Consider the following 15,796-nt stretch of genomic DNA (forward strand, 5'->3'; position numbering starts at 1 on the left):
CATAACGACATATAATCTAATTCTTGATAAACCTTACAACAACTTGCTTGGTTACATTTGCATATGATGCCGCTTCGACCCATTTTATGAAGTAGTCAATTGCCACCAAAATGAAACGATGTCCATTCGACGCTTTAGGCTCAATCATCCCAATCATATCAATTCCCCACATGGAGAAGGGCCATGGGGAAGAGATAACATTCAATAGTGTTAGAGGAACATGAATCTTATCAGCATAAATTTGACATTTGTGGAACTTCTTCACAAACTTGCAACAGTCAGATTCCATTGTCAGCCAATAGTAACCTGCTCGCAACATCTTCTTCTCCATCGCATGTCCATTGGAATGAGTACCAAAGGTACCTTCACACACTTCAATCATCAACAAGTCTGCTTCGTGTCTATCCACGCATCTGAGTAAAACCATGTCGAAGTTTCTCTTGTATAGTATGTCACCATTCAAGTAGAAATTACCGGCTAATCTTCTCAAAGTCTTCTTATCCTTCAAAGATGCCCCAGGCGGGTAAATCTGACTTTGGAGGAAACATTTGATGTCGTCATACCATGGCTTCTCGTCTTTGATCTCTTCAATAGCAAACGCATGAGATGGCCTATCAAGACGCATCATAGACAAATTGGGAACTTCATTCCAATACTTCACTATAATCCTTGATGGCAATGTTGCAAGAGCATCTGCCATCCAGTTTTCATCTCGAGGGATACGATGAAACTCAACCTTTGTAAAGAAAGTTGAAATCCTCCTCGCGTAATCTCTATATGGTATTAAATCGGGTTAATTTGTCTCCCATTCTCCTTTGATTTGATTCACAACCAAAGTCGAATCACCGAAGACATCCAAATATTTGATTCTGAGATTCATGGCCTCTTCCAGCCCCATAATGCAAGCTTCATATTCTGCCATGTTGTTTGTACACTTGAAAGTTAATCTAGCTGTAAATGGAAAATGCGTGCCTTGAGGAGTAATAATCACTGCCCCAATGCGATTTCCATACTGATTAACAGCTTCATCAAATACCATGCCCCAACGGGAACCAGGTTTTGGCCCTTCTTCAAGCAATGGTTCATCACAATCCTTCATTTTCAAGTACAAAATCTCTTCATCTGGAAAGTCATAATGCACTGACTGATAGTCTTCAATTGGTTGGTGAGCCAAATGGTCAGCCAATATACTACCTTTGATCGCTTTCTGAGATCGGTATTCTATATCATACTCTGATAACAACATCTGCCAACGGGCAATCCTCTCAGTTAAAGAAGGCTTCTCAAATATATACTTGATCGAATCCATTTTGGATATCAACCAAGTGGTATGATTCAACATATATTGGCGCAGACGCTGAGCAGCCCAAGCCAATGTGCAATAAGTCTTCTCAAGCATAGAATACCGAGTCTCACAGTCGATGAACTTCTTACTGAGGTAGTAAATTGCAAATTCTTTCTTTCCAATCTCATCTTTCTGACCTAGAACACAACCCATACTATCTTCGAGCACAGTCAAATACATGATCAAAGGTCTTCCTTCAACAGGTGGAGACAAAATCGGAGGTTCAAGCAAATATTCCTTGATACTATCAAAAGCTTTCTAGCAGTCTTCGGTCCAATCACAAGACTGATCTTTCCGAAGGACCTTGAATATAGGCGCACATGTGGCAGTCATGTGGGAAATGAGTCTGGAAATATAATTCAAGCGGCCGAGAAAACCTCTAACTTGCTTCTCAGTTTTGGGCGCAGGCATCTCTTGTATTGCTTTGACCTTGGCAGGATCAACTTCAATACCCTTCTCGCTGACAATAAAGCCCAACAACTTACCAGAACGAACACCAAAAGTACATTTATTAGGATTCAAGCGGAGTTTATACTTCCTCAAACGCGGGAATAACTTCAACAAATGCTCAACATGTTCCTCTTCATCAATTGATTTAGCAATCATGTCATCAACATAAACTTCAATCTCTTTATACATCATATCATGAAAAAGAGTAATCATTGCTCTCTGGTAAGTTGCACCAGCATTCTTTAAACCGAAAGGCATCACTCTATAACAGAATGTTCCCCAAGGTGTAATGAATGTTCCCCAAGGCATAGGAGAAGGATTTTAAAAACATAAAAGCAATTACTTAGATCGATGCAAAATAACAGGAATATCAACAGCAGTCCAATTGTTGCAAGCCTTTCCATGCATCCCAAAATTGGTGCAGTCTTCCTCTTCGTCATCCTCTAGCACATCAGCTAAGTGTTGTTCATTTCCATGAATGAACCCTACGTTACGGAAGCTAAGTTTCATATCTTCAGTTCTAACAGTTGATGAGCCTTTCTGGAACCCCAAACCAGTTCTGCCTTTGTTGTCGGAGACCTCTACCATGTGCCCCCACTGATCATCAATACCTTCTTCAACAATCTTCTGAGCATCTTTCAACAAGGAAGTAGGTGCCCCAACTCTCTTCTCAGCTTGGAATGGAGTTCCAACCTAATCCTCAGCTTCAACATAAGAGAAAGATGACAGGTGGCTAACCAACAACGCCTTCTCTCCTCCAACAATCACTAGCTTTCCATTCTTGACAAATTTGAGCTTCTGGTGCAAAGTTGAAGTAACAACTCCCGCCTCATGAATCCATGGCCTTCCCAACAAACAATTGTAGGCCAGGTGGATATCCATTACTTGAAAAGTTATCTGAAAATCACTCGGACCTATCTTGACTAGAAGGTCCACTTCCCCAATTAATGTCTTGCGCGAACCATCAAAGGCTTTGACAATTACACTACTATACCTCATGGGCGCTCCTTGGTAAGATAACTTTGACAAAGTTGAATTCAAAAGCATATTCAGTGACGAACCGGTGTTAACAAGCACGTTTGACAAAGCATCTTCTTTGCAGTTAATCGAGATCTGCAAAGCCAGATTATGATTTCTTCCCTCCTCAGGGAGTTCTTCGTTGCAAAAGTCGAGATTGTTACAAGAAGTGATGTTAGCCACAATATGATCAAACTGATCCACAGTAACATCATGTTCTACAAACACTTGTTCAAGAACTCTATGTAGTGCTTCTCTGTGCACTTCGAAATTCATCAGCAGAGACAACACTGAAATTTTTGAGGGGGTCTGGAGCAGCTGCTCTACCATATTGAACTCGCTTATTTTTATTAGTCGGAGTACCTTATCTTCATCATTGGCTTTCAAGTTGCTGGATTCACCAGACTTATCTTTTGAAACACCAACCGGATCTACATTAGGCACCTCCGCCTTCTTACCAACAATTGTTTCTTCTTTATCCTTTGGGAACATCGGCCTAAACACTCGACCATTGCGGGTCACCTTCGTTAGATCATCAATGCTCACTACTGAACTAGTCATAGGTAACGGGACCTCTTGACCATTATTTATCATTATAGCATTATACTGATATGGAACATCTTTATTAGATGAATACGGGATTTGGCCCGCTAACCGTATTATCAACGGCGATACTGATCTTTGACTATTGCTGTTATTGGAGTCATACTGGATTACTAACCGCTCTTGTTGCTTGAAAACGGGCACTATGACATTTACGTCGTCATCTACATGACGGGATTGAACAATTTGGATCATGCCTTCATCCATCAGATGTTGGATATCCCTTTTCACAACTTCATAACTCCTCGGGTTAACACTATAAACAGCACAACAATCATGGTCGTGCTCACATTCACTTACCAAACAAATATCCTTATGCATCTGCACTAAGGACCTCCTAATAAAACACACATCAAAAACTTTGAATTCTCCAGGACAACCGTCCACCATATTCACTAAAGAGTTCCCATGAGCAGGCAAAGGGTTTACTTTTACATTTGGCGCGCGGTCTTCAAAAGACACCATACCACTCTTCATAAGGTTCTGAACCTCATACTTCAATGGATAGCAATTTTCAATGTCGTGTCCGGGTGCTCCTTGGTGAAAAGCACAACGGAGCTCAGGTTTATATCACAAAGGAAGTGGTTCTGGAATCTGCGGTGGGTTCCTCGGTTGAATTAAGTTCTTGAGAACTAACGAGGGATACCGCTCTGCATATGACATAGGAATCGGGTCGAAAGAGACCTTCTTCTTCTCAAAGTTATGTTGATGATGATTGTTGTTGGCATTGTTGTTGTTATAGGTGTTTGTTCTTTGTTGTGGTTGTTGTTGACGTTGTTGTTGTTGTTGTTATTGAACTAGTGTTGCTTGTTGATTAGAAAATACTGGAATTACCGAGGATACTTGATGATGATGATGTTGACGGGATGTTGGATTTCTTCTGATCTGAGGCCTCCTCTGCCTTCCACTGATTACTGCATTCGTCTCACCATCCTTCTTCTAACCGAAATTGCTACCATACCTCTTGCTTGTTGATGCCACATCTTTTGACAAACGTCCCTCTCGGACTCCTTCCTCAAGCCTCATCCCCATGTTTACCATTTCGGTAAAGTCACTGGGGCAACTAGCAATCATTCGCTCATAATAAAATAAACTCAGAGTTTTCAAGAAGATCTTTGTCATCTCTTTTTCCTCCAAAGGAGGAGTAATCTGGGAAGCCAATTTCCTCCATCTTTATGCGTACTCTTTAAATGTCTCTTTGTCTTTCTGAGACATAGACCTCAACTGGTCTCTATCTGGCGCCATGTCCACATTATATTTATATTGCTTTACGAAAGCCTCCCCCAAGTCGTTGAGAGTGCAAATGCTAGCACTGTCCAATCCCATGAGCCAATGAAGCGCAGCGCCGGTCAGACTATCTTGAAAGTAATGGATAAGCAATTGATCATTGTCGGTCTGAGTAGACATCTTGCGGGCATACATCACAAAATGACTGAGCGGACCAGAGTTCCCCTTATATTTTTCAAAGTCAGGCACTTTGAACTTCACCGGGATCTTGACGTTGGGCACTAAGCACAACTCAGCAGCACTCTTTCCAAACAGGTCTTTACCTCTCAGCGTCTTCAATTCCTTGCGCAACTCAAGAAATTGATCTTTCATCTCGTCCATCTTCTCATACACATCCGGACCATCAGACGACTCAGAATGATAGATGGTGTCCTCTACGCGAGGCAAAGTGTGCACAACGGGAGGTGGCACGGACATGACCGGGCTAGATGCCGGCATGGAAGCAAAGGTGGGCGCAAAGCCTTCTGGCACAAAGTTGACGACATTCCCCACGGGAATCTGGCAGGCATATTCGGCGCGAAGTGGGCGGTATCAGCAGACACGGTAGAGGTAACCACTTCTGAAATAACAGTCCTCGCGAGAGGAGTTCAAGCATTGGAGAAGATTGACTCTGAGCAGCAAGAACTGACTCCATCATGGCAGTCAGGCGGGCGATCTCGTCCTTCAGCTCTTGGTTTTCTTGCTCTAAGTGCTCTATAATTCTCAAATGATTGGCTCGGGTATTATACCGGTGAGTCAGCTTGCTAAAGCACAGAAGAAACAACAATCAGACATCTGGAGAAAACCTGTTTATGCAAATGATACATGAAATGCAATGCTTGATTATTTTTTGTTTTTGTTTTCAAGGAACCTACTATATTATTTGCAAATATATATATTAAAATGGCAATTGCAACATTTTGGATATGACCAAAAATCTCTTTTTATTTATATAATTTGGAAGGATTACACTGAGTACAATTTTAGAAACCAAATGAAAAATACAAGAGAAAAGGAGACTAGTCATCCTAAGGATCCCTAACAAAAATGTCAGAAGATCTGGATGAAGGCGCGTACTTCCTTCGAATGCGATGGATCTCAGTCTCAAAAGAAGCCTTCATCTGAGTCTTCTCGAGGACAAACTGGTCAATAATCTTCTTCCAAGCAACAGAAGGTTGAGGCATGCTAGAAGATGAAACCTCTGGCTCTCTCTGTCTTTTTGTCACTCGGTTTTCAAGTAGCTCAATAAGTGCATATTTGTCCTTAGACTCCAATTGCAACTCTTCATGCTTCTTCCTCAAAGCATGGAACCGCTCTTCCCACATATCCTTCTCTTGCTTCATCTTGGCGAGCGCGTCTTCCAACTCCTCTACATCTTGGTTAGTGAGAGTTAATGGCTCAACCATAACCATAGATATAGGTCCCTCACAAGGATAAGGCATCTTCAACTCCAAAGCTCTCTTCTTCACTCAAAGAGTGTTAGCTTCCAAAGTTACACAATTGTACGAACCAAGCTCAGATCTTCCTCTCCTATGCACATTATGCCAAGCATGCACAATCTTCTGCTTCAAACGTTGGGGATCTTTACCCTTTTGATAGAAAAGACCTTCTAACGACATGTTATTAGGCTTGTCTCTCAAGGGGAACCCAAGTTGACGATGAGCCAAAGCATAGTTGTAGTTAATTCCTCCTTGTGTACCAATGAGAGGCACATTAGAGAATTTTCCACAACTATCAATAATATCTAAACTGCTCAATGCTGGATCATACCAAACTATATCATCATTAGTGAGAGACATAAGTCTCCGAGACCACCGTAGACATTGTTTGTTCTCCACAAAAGCAGGTGTCTGAGGCAAGTGAGAAGTAAACCACTTGTACGAAAGAGGAATGCAACAAACAATCGTTCCACCACCTTTAGAATTCCTTAGATGCAAAAAGAAATACATATCACCCAACAAAGTAGGCACAGGATTCCTAATCAAGAAAAGTCTAATGACATTAACATCAACAAAATTTTCAATGTTAGGGAACAAAGCTAATCCATAAATGAGCAACACAGAGATAGCTTCAAAAGCATCCATACTACTGGCTTGAGCAAAAGTGGTAGCTTCCTTGATGAAGAAATCATATGGCAACGCAAACAATCCTCCTTTCTTCACCCAATGAGCCTCTATCTCAGACTTCTTCAAGTGAAGAACTTCAGCAATAAGATTAGACCGGGGAATCTCCTCCAATCCACTAAAATGCACTCTACTTGAAACAGGTATCCCCAAAAGATGAGAATACTCCTCCAAGGTAGGCACAAGCTGAAAATCTAGGAAATTGAAACAACGGTAGAGAGGATCATAGAACTGCACCAGTACACTCAAAAGTCCTTCAACCACATCAGCATACAAGATAGACAAAAGCTTCCCATGACGTTGTTTGAAGTCCAAGGGATCTAATACAAAAGATGCTAGCTTCCTTAACTTTTTCAAGTCGGGACATTTAAAACTGTACTTCTTAATGTTCCTTCGTCCACAGTCCATGGTCTGAAAATATTTGCAAATAATACCTCAGTTCCTTGAAATTTTCGTGTGATGAATGTTATGATGCGCATGAATGCATGAATGCAACAATCACAAATAAGGGATCACACACAAGGCAAACAAAGGTCAAGGGATGAATCAAGTTTTTGTCAAGATCAATCATCCATTTTAGTGGATTATGGTTTACACCTTATCAACACCCAAGATCCCCAAGCATAACAAGCAGATTATATCACACATACATATATACAAACATCATATATATATATAAATATATTCAAACAAAAAGTAAGCTAAACCCCCTGGAGACTACTCCCCAGTGGAGTGGCCACTTAATTTCTGTAGCGGTAAATTCGTGATCATCAAGCTATGGATAAGCTAGACATCAATAAAACCAGAGTCGCCACCGCGCTTTTATTGTTTCCAAGGGAAAAGGGAAAAAGTACGAACAAAGCCCAAAAGTAATAAGTTTTCAAATTAAAACTAATAAAAAGTCAGAGATTACAGATAAGGGGGTTGGTTACACATAGGGAAGGTGTTAGCACCCAAAGTGTCCTAGGTACTCCTAGGGAGCCCTTTTTGTGTGCATAGGTTCTTGGTATAAAGTGATGTTTAAAAATAAAATAGAATGGAGGGATGAGAAAAGAATTCATTAATTATATTTTTGTGTTTGGCAAGACCTTCAGTCTTGTGCCTACGTACCAACATAAAAATGAGGGATCAAAACCTCATAGTTCGCGATACAAATTTCAAAGTGGATGCATTGCTTTTAACAAAAATTAAGTTTGAAAGGCACTAAGGCCTAAAAATAGTTTGAATGAGTTAGTTCTTTTTGGCTTTTTGAAAGTTTAAGTCAAGTATAGTTAAGTTTATTTACAAGTTTGATTTAAGAAAAGAAGTTTGAAAATGCAATGGCATAAGGCCAAAGTTTCTATCTTTTTGCAAAAGTGGTCAAAGTTAAGAACAAAATAAGTTCAATCAAAGAAGGTTTTGAAAAAAAATAGGGAGGGATTTTTAAGTTAAAGAAATGGGGAGAAGATGAAGAGACTATCCTATGTACAAAATTAAAAGTTGAGAGTTGAAAAGATCTTACCAAATGGGTAGCAATCCAATAGACAAAAATGTCAATAGAAACCCAGAATTCCCTTGGAATTTTTAGAACCAAGCAACACACAAATGCACAATTATATTATCTTGAAGAGCAAGGCATCAAATAAATATGTCCACATCCAAGCTTATCCATTCCATGATCTTCCTCAAAGTAGTCCATGTATCAGATGAGTTCCACAAGTCACAGGTTCAAAATAATAGCTTCACAATGATCATGTTGCAGATGAACTTAGAGAGATCTTAAATGATGTATAAGATGAAGTTTCAAATTGCAAGCACTTGGTTTCTCAATAAGTTGGCATTGGCCAAGTCCTTTAGCATAGGACTGTTGCCTAGATTCTATGTCCATTTGTCCAAGGTCAAGCCAACAGTTCACACAAAAGTTTTTTAGGGTTTTTGTTATTATTATGTACATTAATGGTCAAAGACCACACAAACAAATAAAGTATACACAAACAAAATATATCACACAATATGGTCCAAATGGACAAAGTGAAAATTGCATTAACATAAACAATTAGAATGATATGAATAATGGCGAATGAAATAAAATGCTAAAACTAAATTGCATTAAAGTAAATGGCTTGAATTTAAAAGTTAGTAGTTAATAGGTTAGAAGTTAGTATTGTTTTTCTTTTGCTTTTCATTTTAAGACATTCTTTGGAGAACACTCAACCCACTTATCACAAGCATGGATCCTTGAACCAAGACATCTTCCAAAGGAAGGAAAAAAGGCCAAGTTTCCATACAATACCATGAAAGAGGGGAGACTTACAATCTCACTAACTAGAATGCTTATGCCTTTTGTGTCACAAATTTAGCGCTATGTTAAGCAATCGTAATTGGACTTATGTAGAAGTCACAACTATTTGAGGTTGGGCAATAGAATTTTAGTGTTAATGCATGTTAGAGACATAGTATAATGGACTATGCTCATGAAACATACCACACACAAAAAGGAATATGCAAAAGGTGTGGCCTAATCTCATCCATGCTCATGTTAATCTTTCAAACAACTAGCATTAGGACTTTGAGATATCATAGGCCAAATGGAATGAATGAATGAAGAAGGGGAGTAAGATGAAGAGGGAAAGGTATGGATCAAAATATAAATTGGTCAAGGGAGGAATTTTACAAAATTAATATCATTCATTCATTTTGGGAGATGGAATGTACATTCCATCAATCCCCTAAATCTAATGATATTAATTTTACAAAGTCAAATCAACCTTGACCAAGGTCCAACAACAATAGTCAAACACCAACAAGTCATCACAATTGGTAAACAAATTTATTTGGCATTTATTCAAATTAAAAATACTAAAATAGTGCATTTAAATTAAATATGGTTTATCCAATTCATAAAACCTCATCAAAACACCAAAGAAATGGCCATGAGATTTATCATAGGTAAAACAAGGTCAAAGGACCTTGGAGAAAAAATTTCATAACTTCTGGACATTTAAAAATATTTTTAAACCATTAAAAACAAATGCAAAATCAATTAAATCATGAAAAATATTAATAATGATCCAATAAATAATTTTAATTTAGAATATGAAAGAGGAAAATATTTGAAAATATTTGGTGAAATTGTCATACTTTTTGGATCAATATTAAATTTAATATGAATTAATGAAAATAATGCAATTAAAATGAAAATTAAAATATCAGAAAAAACGGGGACCACTTGATCTCCCTCATTAATTGAGGTGGCAAATCAAGTGGTCACAAATGCGCTATCCACGATGGACTCTATTCAGCGCGCCATAACCTTGGTAATTAAAACCAACGCACAAGATTATTTCATTTCAAGAGGATCTTGTGGCTCAGGACCATCCAGCTCACCATCGGCATCCAAAGGTCGGTCGTCTTCTCCGGCGACCCTGGCCGGACTGGTTCAGTCATAACCATCACCAAAATTAAAAAGAAGGACATGATTTCAAAGTAAAAATGGCACTGAGCATGAATCTAACCTCAATTTATCCTAACTCCAAGTATATTGAGAGATACATGGAGTTGAAATTTGAGGTACATGAACTGAGTTGCTTCGATTTGTCCTCAAAGCAACTAAATCTTCTTGCCTACATTCTTAGGACTTCAGACAACCAAAGAATCAATAGAATTGAGCAAGATGAGAGATAATCGAAGAGATAAAAATTTCTGGAAAATACCTTCTATGTAGGTCTGGATCCAACTGTTCTTGCCTTGGATTGTGCTTGATCTCACTCCAAATGCTTGTAGAAGAAGAATTGAACACGCAAGAGGTCTTGGATCCCTGGAGTTTTTGAATTTCAAAATAGTGAAAATTCAAACTCAAAATCATGTGAATTTATCAGGATTATCCTTTGGAATGTGAGGGTTAGAGGTTGGGGATCAAAGTTGGCGCGAATGTGCGTGAAATGTTGAGCATATGAGGCTCTATTTATAGCTGAAACCATTGATATTTGCATACTTGAAATCACTTTCCAATTTTGGTCATTGATGATGCAAGGGTGCATGGGCATGTACATACCCATGAAATCATTGTCTTAGGTCCACAAATGAGTGTGAGAAGGTCTGAAAACAACTTGGATTGCAAGGCATGTGTGTGCGATGATTTGAAGTTTGATCCTTGCCAAATGATGATACCATGTTTAAGCCATACGCAGCCTAGGCATTCCTTATCCAAAATGGATGAACTTGAGCTCTTTGGAAAGGTAAGATCAAGAGGTACAACATTCATGTTCAATACTTTTCCATTTGGAGCTTGGAACTTGAAGAATTTTGAGGTGGAAGTTTGGAAGTTTTAACATATTGAAAAAATTTCTAAGTAGACATCTTGAATTCGATTTTGCAACTTGGAAATCTTATAAAAATTGAATTCGATCTTGAATTCGATTTTGCAACATATTGAATCCTAAGTAGACATCTCATAAAAATTGAGCAAGTTATAGCCTTGGGAAGTTGACTTTCAAATTAGGGTTTAGACAAAATGACCTATACTGTTTCAACATAGAAAATGAGTTTCCAAGCAAAACTAGCTCTAGGTATCAACATGAAAGTTGTTTGGAATGTAATTTAGAGTAAGTTTGATCTTGGAATCATTTTCATATGGTGAAAATTGTAGGAGATAGGGTCTAGGGAGACCCAGCTTTGATCAGATGAATTCATCTGGCCAACCACCATCAATCAACTTGCTAACCTTCAATCCTCTTGACTTTCTAGGCTCATGGTAGATCATATATGCATAAGATGATGAATTTTTAAGTGTCCCTTGAGAAATTTGATCAATTAGTGAGATATCCTATTGGAGAAGTTACTTATGATACCCAGTTAAACTAGGGTTTCCAAGGCAAATCACCCTCAAACTCTTGAAGAAAACTTGATCAATATAACATGTAGAAACCATTGGGACTCATATATGATGCTCATAACCATTCTTGGATCAATTCATGGTTGTGCTCTTTATCATGAGGGTCTCAAACCCTGGATATGAACTTGATAGATCAATGGAGATCATGCCCTTCCTACAAAAGAGTTAAGCAAATGCAAAGACATATTTTTGGTATTTTGGTTAGTGAAATGATAAAATACAAGTATGATACAATCACACAGTGCTTGGTGATCTCTCCCAAAACAAACCCAATGAAAGATGGGTAAGGAGGATGTCAAGGTATGATCCCAATGTTAATTCTTATGATGAAATTGCATGAGGGATCTTAGGGTCAAATTTTGGGTCTTACACTAACCTATTGAAAATACAAAAAGATTTTATATTTTGTTTGTCTTAAGCTAGGGTTTTGCAACAAGAGCTTTCAAAGATTGATCAATCAAGACTTGGCATGAGTTTCAAAATTTCAAACTCCTCATCCTTCCCAAGTTATCAAGTGACTTCCATCAAAAAGAATCAATTTCAAGATCATTCCATCTCAAATTCATCAAGGCCAAAGTCCAACTGATACCCTCAAGTAGTGTTTTGACCCAAAGTCAAATGTTTGACTTTTTAGCCAAGGCATGATCCCAAAGCTTGAATTATGGTTCAAATATTTAAAATACATCATAAGTGATCCATTCACATAATCTAATGTGCACAAGAGGTCCCATTCATTAAAGATTGCAACAATTGGATTCATCTGATACAAAGTCAACTAAGGCAAAGTCAAAGTTTGACTTTTGACATTTTTGGTCAACCATGGAATTCTCAACTCAAGGATCGTGAAAATAAGGTTGATGGATGCATTTGATCAAGAAAAAACAAGAAATTGAAGGTTACTTGCAAAAAGGGCAAGATTTGGTTTTGTAAATTTTTCTAAGTTATGAAAAAAATACATGTTCAAGTACCCATCTTCCAAGGCCATAACTTGTGATCCAGGCCACCATTTTATTTTCTCCAATGATCCGATTAAAGGTCTTACTTCATACTTCAACTTTGTCCTTGATGATTGATTCCCAAAAAATGCAAGGATTTCAAGTTATGAAGCCATGAAGTTGGTACCATAAAATTAAAACACTTAGAAAAATGTTCAACCAAATCTTCCTTCAAAAGGTGGCTTACTTGATCATTACTTTTCACCATGATCTACATCCATTCAAGGAAAAATGCCAACATGAAAGTTGTAGAGGAAGGTCTTAGTTTTCCAAAAAGTCCAAGAGCATGAAATTATCATATTTGATCTAGGATTTTTGAAGAGATGAAGTTGGCTCTCCAAATCTGAATTTTGGGTCATTTTCATGACAAGTTCATCATGCAACCTTGATCCAAAGCTACATAATCTTACTTTGCAGGCTATCTTACTTCTGAATTTCACCTTAACCAGAAGATTATGCAAACCCTTGGTGCATTACACAAGGTATTGTGCCATTGACCAAGTCTTGATGCCATATTTGGAAGGTTTTACAAAAAGCTTCATATCCATTGGTAGAGTCTTTAGTGATTGTTTTCTCTCCAGTTATTCCTGGAGTGAGCCAAATATTTGGAAATTAATGGTGAATCTCTCTAGGTTGTTAAACCTAGATCGAGAGTGCATTTATTTTGCATTGTATCCCTAGGAGAAGGATCTTCATTATTGCCAGTGAAGAGATATGCTTTTCCCCAATATGGACACACGAGGTTATATCTTTTGAGAAGCTTGTCTATCTCAAAAGGATTACCAACATAGAAGTTTTCTTCCATCAAATGGTTTTCTCTCCAGATAAGCTTGATGAAGACTTCTAACAGGTAGTTGTCTCTTTATTTTAGAAGCCTGTTTCATAATCTTTAATCTCCAATAAGTAGTTGTATTTTCCCGAGAAGCTTATTATATTTCTGGATGCCCATGTTGCATAACAGATGGAAGTCTCTTTTTGAGAAGTTTGTTTATCCCCAATGAAGTTATTAACATATCAAACATTCTTTCCAACAAATGGCCATCTCCCAAGAAAATTTCGTTAGTGAAGTTTGTTGAAGACTACTACAAGAACCTTTCTTTTATCACAGGACTTCATATCCCCGATGAGGGGTTCCGTTACAAGAACTTATATCACCAGTGAGGTGTTAATCACATCCAATGGTACTTTCCCCAGTAAATCACGGTGGAGATCTGTTGAAGATCCTTACTGTGATTTTCTCTATTTGAGAATTACAGTTTTTTAGAAGATTAACTGACTCTCATCCTTCGAAGATCCCCGATGAAGTTACTTATCTTTCCCCAACAAGTGGTCACCTTTTTAGGAGATTGATCATTGATCCTTTCCGAGAGAAAGACTGGGTTAAAGAAGAAACCAAGGCCCATTCGTTGACTTACGACCCGAATCATGGATAAGTTTATTTTACCTTTTATAAGTGGAATACTTAAGTAAAGAAGAAGCTGAATCATGTTTTGATCATGTAAGCATATTTGGACTCGTTATTTGAACAGACGGTCATCTCTACCTTTGAGAAACCTTTTTTGCAAAAGCGAGAACTCGTTATTTGAACAGACCTTCATCTCTACCTTTGAGAAACCTATTGTCAAGATATTTCCTCAATAAAGAGTAGTTTTATTTTGGACTCGTTATTTGAACAAGAGGTAATATCTACCTTTGAGAAACCTCTGACGATCCAATATATTTCTAACAAGACGTTTACCTTTGCTTAGGCTACCACATGTTTGGTAGTAGATAATATACATCCCTCTTTGAGCTACCCTATTATTTAAACTGCCTCATGATTGGTAGTCGGTAGTCTCATTCTTTAGTAGGGTTGATAATCTCATCCCCTTGGAGCCATCACCCCTTCCTCGGTTGAAGTTACGATCCTTTGGAATGATCTATTCCCTAGGAAGCGCCGATCCATTGGAATTTTTAAATCTTCTTCCTCAGCTAAAGTTATAATCTTTTCCTCAGTGGAATTTCCTTTTGTATGTCCCCACATTGGTGTTCTTTTATCCCTGTGTGTTTTTTCAACTAATATTACTCCCCTATGACATTGTTCCTCACAAAATTCTTGAGTCCTTCATGCATATCATATCATAAGCACTTGGTGGCCTTTTAGGGCCAAAAAATTATGCATGTTTGTATTTTAGTCTCTCCAATCACGTCCAGATAAAAATTCCAATATCCATATCTCTGGATTGAAGAAACTTAAATAAGGGCATCTGTTATACCTCAATTTTCAATCCTAAGATTCCACCATCAGTTGTATCATTGGCATGAAATCTAGCATCTTTGCATTACTAACCTATTGAAAATACAAAAAGATTTTCTAGTTTGTTTGTCTTAAGCTAGGGTTTTGCACCAAGAGCTTTCAAAGATTAATCAATCAAGACTTGGCATGAGTTTCAAAATTTCAAACTCCCCATCCTTCCCAAGTTATCAAGTGACTTCCAATCAATTTCAATATCATTCCATCTCAAATTCATCAAGGCCATAGTCCATCTAATACCCTCAACTAGGGTTTTGACCCAAAGTCAAATGTTTGACTTTTTAGCCAAGGCATGATCCCAAAGCTTAAAGTATGGTTCAAATACTTCAAATACATCATAAGTTATCCATTGACATAATCCAATATGCCCAAGAGATCCCATTCATTAAAGATTTCAACAATTGGATTCATTTGACACAAAGTCAACTGAGGCATAATCAAAGTTTGACTTTTGACATTTTTGGTCAACCATGGACTTCTCAACTCAAGGATTGTGAATATATGGTTTATGGATGCATTTGATCAAGAAAAAAACAAGAAATTGAAGGTTACTTGCAAAAAGGGAAAGATTTGGTTTTGTAAATTTTTCTAAGTTGTGAAAAAAATACATGTTCAAGTACCCATCTTTCCAAGGCCATAACTTGTGATACAGGCCACCATTTTCTTTGCTTCAATGATCAGATTACAAGTCTTACTTCATACTTCAACATTGTGCTTGATGATTTATTCCCAAAAAATGCAAGTATTTCAAGTTATGAAACCATGAAGTTGGTACCATAAAATTAAAACACTTAGAAGAATGTTCAACCAAATCTGCCTTCAAAAGGTGGC

The sequence above is a fragment of the Lathyrus oleraceus genome, chromosome 5 (genome assembly GCF_024323335.1).
Source record: "Lathyrus oleraceus cultivar Zhongwan6 chromosome 5, CAAS_Psat_ZW6_1.0, whole genome shotgun sequence".
Taxonomy (NCBI): Eukaryota; Viridiplantae; Streptophyta; class Magnoliopsida; order Fabales; family Fabaceae; genus Lathyrus; species Lathyrus oleraceus.